The following is a 10,000-nucleotide window of genomic DNA, read 5'->3' as shown; positions in this document are numbered from 1 at the left end:
TCGTTTCAGTATCCATCCCATCCCTTTCTCTAGCCAGTTCCAAACTGTCTCTGCCACACTCACCTTCCCTCCATACATCCCTTCATTCTTTTTCAGGTCTATCACATGCAAAGGATATCCACCCAATATTTTGAACAGATTAAACTTAATAGCCCCCACAGGTGCAGACAGCTGTTACACGTGGTGTATTTATCACTGTAGAGACAGCAGCATAACCCCACTGAAACAAGTGTATAGCCTGTTTATTAAACTTATGCTTAATGTCTGTAATAACGCAATTGTAAATCATCTCCTTAAGAAACCCAGTCCCTCAGACTTCTGTTCTGGCCCATTTCTGTTATCCCTACCCTAAGAAAGATTCTAGAAAAATTACTGTACTTGCAACTCCCTCAGTACATCTACCAATTCCACTTTCTCCCTCAATGGCAGCATCACTTTTGGTGTAATTGCAGTACATCTGCAGCTATTTGGACACATGAACAACATTCTTCTTTGAGTGGATAAAGGCATAATTACTGGAGCTATTCTTATCAGACCCTTTGATCTTGTGGCTCACTCAGTTCTCCTAGACAGTCTCACTGAAACAGGCATTGGTGATAATGCTATTCCCTGGTTAATTTAACTCATTAACTTCTCTGTCAGTCCCTTTGCAGAAATACATCCCCCAAGGATCTGTTCTGGCACTTCTCTGCTTTTCTCTCTACATTAACAAACTCCCTTTTGATTTACCCCATCTTCCTCTTCTGCTTTATGCTAATGACATGGTTCTGTTCTACTACAGCTAACTTGAACTCTTAACTTCAGTATAATTTTCATGGCTTCATTTAGTTGGCTAATGATAAGATATTACTTCCTATTTTTTTAAAATGTACACAATGCTTTTTGGAAATAGGCAAACTCTGTATCTCCAGACCTTTACAAATCATCAATCATATGAATAACACTATTGAAAATAGCAGTTCATTCAAATTCCAAAGGATTTAGATGGACCCCTACCTAAATTTCCATCTCCATCTGGATTACACAGACAGACACATGCATACACACATTCAACTTTTTCGTGTTCTGGGCTAATAAGGTCTTACCTTTTCTTTCCAGAACCTGTAAGAATGCTATAAGTAAAGATATCTTATGGGCTCTGCTAGAATACGGTCTCTTTCTGATTGCTGCGGCCTATGAAAGAAATACATCCACCATTCAGTCCATCTCGGACGTCATGTGCAGATTCATCACTCTCTCCCCCAAGAAAAGAACACCACTGCAAAGCCATTGAATAAGCTAACTGGTTACCTGTGAAACAGTATGCTGACTTTGTACTTGCCTAGCAGTTGTTTAAATTTATCAAAAAGGAAACCTTCCCCCATTAGCCTCCAGACTACTTAGAGCCAATATACAACATTAGAAATCTTATCCCCACAGGTCCTCTCTTCCTAACTCCCCAAACAAGGTTTATTACACAGATCCTGGTCCTAAACTGTGTGAATCTTTCCCTTGTTTTCCTTAAATATCATTCATCTTACCCATTTTCTGATCAGACCAAAAAAAACACATTACAGAACTCTAGAAAACTGTAGCTGCAAAAACACATTACAGAACTGTAGCTGCTCTCTCTAGAAAACTGTAGCTGCTCGCTCTCTCTGTCTGGTCGTGTACGTCTTCTTACCCTACTTCCCTTTAGTACTTTGCTGTAACTATACTTTTCATTTTGACTTTTTCAGCATGCCACCTTTGATTTTCAGTCTGTGTATATAATGTATGTATATATTTTGTTTTGCCATTCACCATGTATATAATGTCCTGTATCTATTGTTTACCCCATGGGCTGAGACTGAAATAGGTCCATTGGAATCAATGCTGTACCACTGTTAACAAATCTAAAATAAAATAAAGTAAAAATTTAAGAAATGATGTGATGTTAAGTTGTCTATCTCGCCTTCATTCTTGCTGGATGGGTTCGGAGCCGACCTCGGCTCCGACTCGGCCACTCTAAAAGCTCGAGAGTTGGTTCCACCGGCTCGAGGCTCTTCTTATATCCCACAATGCTAGGCGAGAGTTACCTCAGATCTCGTTTGCCGCTACAGCTTCGAGGTTGTTTGCTTCTACCGGTTCCTGGTGAGTGTTAGCTTTTTCTTCTAAAAGTTACTCTTTTTACCCCTTTTTAAGTTAAATTCTCCTTAGATTAGTGTAGATCATAGAACTTTATCCCCGACCCTAATTTTTTCCCGTTTCTTGTCTAAAAGAACCTTTGGTTCTTCCCTTGGGCCTTAGGCCTTCTCTTCCCTAAGGGAGTGTTTGTGTAGTTTACTATAATTTACTACATTTTATTGTACTTTATTTCTAGTATCATTACTAAAATTATTATATTTTCTGACAGGGTATAACTGGTGTGTTTGAGTGTGTGTTTGTGTACACCTGTCAGTTAGGCAATGTCTAAAGAAGCAAAGGTGTTCGGATTCAAGAAGTGTGATGCGTGCTGTCAGAAAATGTCTCTGACAGACGCTCACACTTCTTGTGTCTATTGTCTGGGGCCTTTGCACCTGCAGGACTCCTGTGCTGTTTGCCATGGCTTCAGCCCCAGGGTCCTGCAGGAAAGAAAAAAGCTAATTCTGAGAGGCTTGTTGAAGCCTGAGGATTCCCTGTCTGTCTCAACAGGGAAGCCCTCTAAGGCATCGAGGTCTTCGGCTCCGGCTTCTGAGCCGAGACCTCAGGTTGTTCAACCTTTGCCTTTATCGGCTCCGGCTGGAGCCGATAAGTCTCAGTCCACAGTTTCTGTGGCTCCTCGGCTCCGGCTGCAGCCGAGGTTATTGAAGTACCCCTGTCGGCTCCGCCCAGATCTTCGCAGCCGACAACCAGAAAGAGATCAAGGTCACCATCTATTGGCTCCGTTCATTCGGCTCCAGGTTCTCCCCTGCTGTCTGAACGGGCCAAAGGTCTCATTCCTCTAGGTCATCGAGGCTGTCCGATCATGACCTTCAGAGGGTAGTGAGTCGACTACTTAAGTCCGAGGCACTAGCCCAGATGCTTCAGAGCCCGACTCATCAGTCGGTGCCTGCCCCGGTCCATCAACTCTTTCCTCCTTCGACTCTTTTGAGTTCGGAGCCGGGTCGTGTCGGAACCGAGACTGTGGTTACTTCGGAGCCGAGACAATTGTCTTCGGCTCCGTTTTCTTCTGTGGAGGAATCTCGGCGCCGGACTTCCCTCGTCGGCTCCGAGGGGGTGAGTGGCATCGGACCCTTGTCCGACCCCCCTCTCCCTCTCGGTGCTTCGGCGCTGGTGAGTTTGGCTCCGACATCGGCCTCGGAGCCATCACTGTCGGTGCCGAGGGGGTTCTTAGCTCCTCGGGCGGGACCTCTGGCTCTGCCTGACAGGGGTGCATTCGAGGTCATGCGGAGTGTGTTAGAGCCTGGCTCTACTCCACAGTCGGCTCCGTCAGCCCCTCCCTCGATGCTGCCTCAGGGTAAGTCGACTCACTCTCTCATCCCGGACCGCAGAGAGCCAGCTCCTCAGGAGCCCCTGTGGGATTTCATCCTCTTCCGAGGCCTCTCCTGATTTGGCAGAAGAGCCCTCGGAAGAGGAAGTGCAAGAGGAAGCACATTGACTCACCTGAGTCTATCACGTCAGACACAGATCTGGATGATTCTGAGGGTTCCCCCCGTTCCCCTTCTGAAGATGTCTCATTTGCAGACATTCTGGAGATCCTTAAACAGAGGGGAAATTGGCCAGCCCTCAACCCTTCGGAGGACGAATCTGTGTATCTTGAGGCGTTTGGCTCTCGTCCTTCCACCTCCTGGGTGTCCCCCCCCCTCGACCCCCTCTTGCAGGTGGTTGCTAAGAAGGCATGGACGGCTCCTGATTCAGTGGACCCCACTCCCAGGAGACCCTCCAAATTCATCACAGCTCCATCAGACAAGCAATTTTTATCAAAAGGAGTTTCTGTGGGTGCTATGGTGGTAGCTGCCGCCACAAAGAAGGAACTGGCTGATCCTTCAGTGCCTGTCCATCCACCTAACAAGGAATCTAGGTCCATGGATAGGTACGGGAAGCGGATGTTCTCCTCAGCGACATTTACCATGCGTTCGCTGAATTACCTGTGCCATTTCACTCGTCTTCAAAGGGACTTAATCAAGGAAGCGAGTGAAATGTTGAAGGACCCTACAGCTGCGGGTTTCCAAGAGAAAATGAACACGCAGCTGGCTATCCTTAATTCCATTTCCAACTCCTCCATGCCTCCTCTCTTATGCGGCCGATGGAGCGAGCAGAGCCGCAGGAACAGGGGTAGCCTTACGTAGGCACGCCTGGATGCGGCTATGCAACTTTGCGGAACCTTTCAAGGCGTCTTTCACGAACTCCCTTTTGATCGATCATCTCTTTTTGGTCCTCAAGTGCAAGAAACACTGACTAGGTGCGAGACTGCTGGCAAGACCCTTTCTGCCGGAGTCCGTTTTCGACTCCTTCTAGGCCTTACCCCAAAGGCCAGAAGGGTGGAAAGATGTGGTTCCGTAAACAATCTCAAGGGACTTCGCCTGACGCACAGAGTCGTTTTCCTACCAGAGGCAGAGGTGGGAATAACAATGGTAGACGTCGTCCTAGGGGCAGGGGGGGTCCGCAGAACCAGGGCAATCGGGAAGCCTTTCCTGACGAGCCTTTTCAGCATCCCTGAGGTGTTGCCCGACTGCCCATCTTCGGAGGCAGTCGGGGGAAGATTGTCACTGTACCCAGAAGCCTGGCTATCCCTGACTCAAGACAAATGGGTACAGTCCATTATTTCCGAAGGCTATTCTATCCCCTTTCTTCGTTTTCCAAATCAGTCAAAAATCCCTTCCAGATGTTCCACCCGCTCAAAGGGATATAGCAGCTTTGGAAATTTCAAAACTGCTTGCAAAAAGAGCAATTCAGTCAGTGCCAGCAGACCAACAAGGATCCGGAATCTACTCAAGGTTCTTTTTAGTTCCAAAGAAAACAGGGGACTGGAGACCGATTTTGGATCTCAGTGTCTTGAACAAATCAATCAAGAAAACAAGTTTTCGGATGGTCACGCTGCAATCCATTCTTCCCCTTTTGGGCAAAGAAAACTGGATGTGCTCTATAGACCTTCGGGATGCGTACTATCACATAAAAATGAACAGACGCTCCAGAAGATTCCTCCACTTCAGGCTGGGAACCAGTCATTTTCAGTTCAGGGCCCTGCCCTTTGGTCTCACCACTGCCCCCCGGGTGTTTACCAAATGCATGGCAGTGGTAGCTTCTCACCTGAGACGACAAGGATTCCAGGTGTTTCCATATTTGGACGACTGGCTTCTCACAGCTCCCACCAAGCATCTCCTTCTGATGGCCAGAGATTATACTTTTCGCGTTTGTCAAAAACTGGGTATTTCAATAAATTGCGAAAAGTCTGTTTTGTCGCCTTGTCGTACTATTACCTACATAGGCGCAAATTTAGATACTATAAACATGTCTGCAACGCTAACGAACCAAAGGATATCAGACATTCACAAATTGGTGTCACTTCTTCTCAACAACAACAGAGCCAAAGCCAGGTTAGTTCTAAAGGTGTTGGGAATCATGGCAGCGGCCATACCTCTCCTTCCATTGGCCAGATACCACATGCGGATCCTTCAGTGGATGCTTTTTTCTCAATGGTCGTACCAGGAACTTCCAATGTCTCACACCATTATGATCACGCAAGCGTGCAAAAAGCATCTCATTTGGTGGATGTCTTCCCCCCAGCTCCTGTCGGGAAGACCATTTGTTCCACCTCCTCCGGTTGCTACTCTGACAACGGATGCCTCCCTGATCGGGTGGGGGGGGCATTATCAGGGCAGGACAGTCCAGGGCACATGGCAACCAAGCGAATGCCACTTGCACATAAATGTTCTGGAGATGAGAGCAGTGCTTTTAGCGTTGCAAGCCCTTCAAGACTCTCTTCCCTTGGGAACGATTGCAATCCAGACAGACAATATGTCTGTAGTGTGGTACATCAACAAACAAGGCGGAACCAGATCATACCCCTGTGTCGAGAAGCACTCAGACTGTGGCAATGGGCGATTTCTTCTCAGCGTTTTCTGATAGCAACGCACATCCCGGAAGTCCAATCACATTGCGGACAAGTTGAGCAGAGCTATACTCATGCCTCACGAGTGGTCTCTGAAAGACTCTGTAGTGAGAGAGATATTTCTCAAGTGGGGTCAGCCTTGCTGCGATCTTTTGCTACTCCCCAAAACAGCAAGTGCAGAGAATACTTCACTCTATTCCCTTTACCAGGCCAACCCAGCAGGGACGCTCTAGTCCAAGTTTGGCCCGGGACTTCTGTATGCATTTCCTCCTTTCCCTCTGATCTCTCAAGTAATACAGAAAGCTATCGCTCAGAAGGGCTCATTGATCCTCATTGCTTCTTACTGGCCTCGACAAGTGTGGTTCCCCTTTCTACATCGTTTCTCTTGAGCGACCGTGGAGTCTGGACCTAGTTCCAGATCTTTTGATCCACCAGTCGGGTCAGTTTCATCGCTCCCTCCCTCTCTGAACCTCACTGCTTGGTTCCTCCAGTTCCAACCGTAGCCAGGCTTCCTCAATTATCTCACTCGGTTAGAGATATATTGATAGCTTCCATAAATCTTCCACTCGAAAGATTTATTTGAGTAAGTGGAAACGCTTCTCATATTGGGCACAAGGAAAGGACATAGATCCTTTCACCGCTTCCATCCAACTAGTCCTTGATTTTCTAGCTGAACTCTTCCATGCAGGTTCATCTCCATCTACTCTTAAGGTTCAATTGGCAGCTATTTCTAATTTTCATGTGGGCATTTCTGAATCTGCCCTTATGTCCCACAAACTTTGCAAAGCCTTTTTGAAAGGAGTTTTTCTTCTCAGACCTCCTATAAGAAATCCTCCTTCTCCTTGGGACCTAAATTTAGTTCTTGCTTCTTTGATTCTTTCCCCTTGGAACCTGCAGCTTCATGTTCCTTAAAATTATTATCATGGAAAACTCTCTTTCTGGTGGCTATCACATCAGCTAGAAGAGTTTCAGAACTTCAAGCACTCAGTTGTCGTTCTCCTTATCTCTTATTCCATAAGGACAGAGTTTCCTTACGAACTAACCCGTCCTTTTGCCTAAAGTGGTTTCAACATCAAATCTAAACCAATGCATTGACCTCCTGTCTTTTTCCGGAGTATTCAAATAGGTCTGAACAAAATTACACTGCCTGGATGTTCATCGTCAATTAAGGTATTACTTGGACAGGACGAAACAATTCAGAAAATCTGATCAGCTGTTTGTCTCCTATGCGGAAAGCAGAAAGGGACTTCCAGTTTCAAAGGTATCATTATCCAGATGGCTAACATCTCTGATTACCCTTGTTTATGAGATTAGACACCAAAAACTGCCTAATAAACCTAAAGCCCATTCCACCAGAGCTTTGGCTACTTCTCTAGCCTTCCAAGACAGACTGCCTATTGACACCATTTGTGCAGCGGCTACTTGGGCTACTCCTCACACTTTTATTTCCCATTATAAGTTGGATTTAGCTTCTAGGCATAGAGCTAATTTTGGTTCCACTGTTCTCAGGAGTCTTTTCCGTTAGGCCACCCGGGACAAGGTGCTAGGGACGCGGTCCCATCCAGCAAGAATGAAGGCGAGATAGACAACTTAACATATAGAAGTTATGTTCTTACCATAACGTTCCATGTTAGTTGTTTTCTTCTCGCCTTCTTCTTGCGTCCCACCCTCCTTCCCCCTGGCCTGGACAGACCTAGAGGAGTTGTGATCGTGACCTCTCTTTCTACCACCTCTTTCTTAGTCATATGCTATTATGCATATTTCTTATTTCAGGATGTAGGTCACCCTTTTCTGCCTGCTGTTAGAGGTGGATTCTTTTTTACAGTTATACTGTTATTTATATAAGCTGGGTTAGCTTACAAACGAGATCTGAGGTAACTCTCGCCTAGCATTGTGGGATATAAGGGGAGCCTCGAGCCGGTGGAACCAACTCTCGAGCTTTTAGAGTGGCCGAGTCGGAGCCGAGGTCGGCTCCGAACCCATCCAGCAAGAAGAAGGCGAGAAGAAGACAACTAACATGGAACGTTATGGTAAGAACATAACTTCTATTTTCTTAGCTGGGGCTTCATAGTAGCACAAGCATCAGTGTTGTTGCTTCTCAGTGCTTGGTTGACTGGCTCGCTTCGTGGCTGGGTTGCTTTCTCTTCAGAATTTTCTTGTTCTTCCTGTCTTCTTTTGTTTTTTTCTCTGGCTGCTTCAGTTTCCCTTCACTTTCCATAGACATTTAATAGGTGACTTGACAATCCTCCAAATTGCTAATATAAGAGTGTTTGCACACTTCTGATGGTTTAGCATCACATTTGGGATGAGTTTGTGTTCCTTGTGGCTCACTACATACTGGGATAGGCTCTGGCTTCTGTGTGGACCTGTACTGGATTAATCAGGTAACTGGCAAATTAATTAATTTCTTAACTTGATACACCTGTTAAGCACAATATCTCATCATGTTTATGAAAACATTGTAATAATACTGGCTTCTTATTTTGCCACAGATTAAAATAGGTGCTGAGTGATATCAGTACCAAATGACATTGGCAGAATATCATGTGCTAAGATGTTCATTTTATAACCACATATGTAAAGTAAAATAAGAGTTACCACTTTTCCATTTCCCAAACACTTTGGGTATAGCTATTTCATTTGTAAAATTAATATACTAATGGAATAATTACTGTGAAGAAAGAAAGAAATTCAAAATATTTCCAAAATGAACCCTAAGGTGACATGCCATGGTACTCCATTAACCTCCCATCTGACTTCATTCACGGTCACATAGTAAGAGGCTGTGGCTGACTAATCTGTAGCCTTTTACTTTGTAAAGTAAGCAGTAACATATTTTGCTTAAAAGCAGACTGTATTGGTGCTTACCCATGTGCTCTGTGCATTTCCTGAAAGATTGTCTTAGATTGCAAATAATCTGATCTTTCTTTTGCAGGATGAATTAAAAAGACTGGCAGAATATCAGATAAAATTGTGGGCACATTAATAGCACACAATACTCCCAGCAATGCTCCATTTTTTTAAACACTTATTGATGTAGGGATTGAATAACCAACAAATGCTACTCCTTGGAGGAGACAGGGTAATGATCAGAGTCAAACACCAGAGACTTAAGCTATCAGAAAGTAGTTATTTTGCAGAGTGGGTTGGTAGGGTGTTTGTGAAGGCTTAAGGGCATTGTAGTTGAGATGGCTTTCCAGGAAGGTACGACGTTTGTATAGGTGAGAAAATTAAATTGAAGTGTTAATATGTCAGTCATTTCTTTCACTTGATCACAGTCTGACATGAGATTTGAACTCAGAATGTAGTTATTCTGCAGGGTAGAGGAGGCAAACTTTACCTGTAAGCAGTGGGCGTTACTGTTACTTGATTGTATTTAAACACTGAGTGATATGGCCTGTCAGAGTTGCAGTGCTTATGTCTGAGGAAAATGGGCTAAAATGTGTTGTCTCTATTCTTTCATTTGTTACAATTGAATATTAGAGGTATACTAAGTCAGAAGGTGGCTGTTTTGAAGGATGGGAGGTAGTCTGTGTGTAAAAGTAACAGATCATTAATATGGCTTATTTGGACCAGCATATACATTTAAAATAGGCTGAAAATCATAATTATAGCCAGCATTTTATTCTCTTGGTCATGGTCAAATATCAGAGGTATTCCGAGGAACAAAATGTGTACTTTTGGGTGGGTTTGGGATGCAGTCTGTGTGGGAAAACAGCAGAATGTTTATTTGGCTTGTTGTGTGAGTGAAAGAAGCTGAAGTACATTAGTGTGACCAGGTATTTTCCCTTTCATTGGTTATTGTCAGATATCAGATGTGTACCCAGCCAAAACAGGCTTAAGCAGATGGTTTTCTCTGTTTTTCTGTGTTTATAGTTTGACCTTAAAAATGGTGGTCTTGGTCTGAATCCCAAAAGAGGATGAATATTAATCCTTTCACTTCTGTGA

The 10,000-nt window shown here is 44.7% G+C and overlaps 1 protein-coding gene across 1 annotated transcript in view; it reads left to right on the top strand.

Annotated features, from left to right (window-relative positions):
• The window catches only part of OBI1 (ORC ubiquitin ligase 1), a 955,599-nt gene that overhangs the window by 516,389 nt on the left and 429,210 nt on the right, over positions 1–10,000 (top strand). The gene's annotated exons all lie outside the window — the stretch shown is intronic.

Source organism: Protopterus annectens, chromosome 5.part1, assembly GCF_019279795.1.
Source record: "Protopterus annectens isolate FY-2018-M chromosome 5.part1, PAN1.0, whole genome shotgun sequence".
Lineage (NCBI taxonomy): Eukaryota > Metazoa > Chordata > Ceratodontiformes > Protopteridae > Protopterus > Protopterus annectens.
The sequence above is the reverse complement of the archived record's forward strand: the minus strand, read 5'-3'. Positions and strand labels throughout refer to the sequence as shown.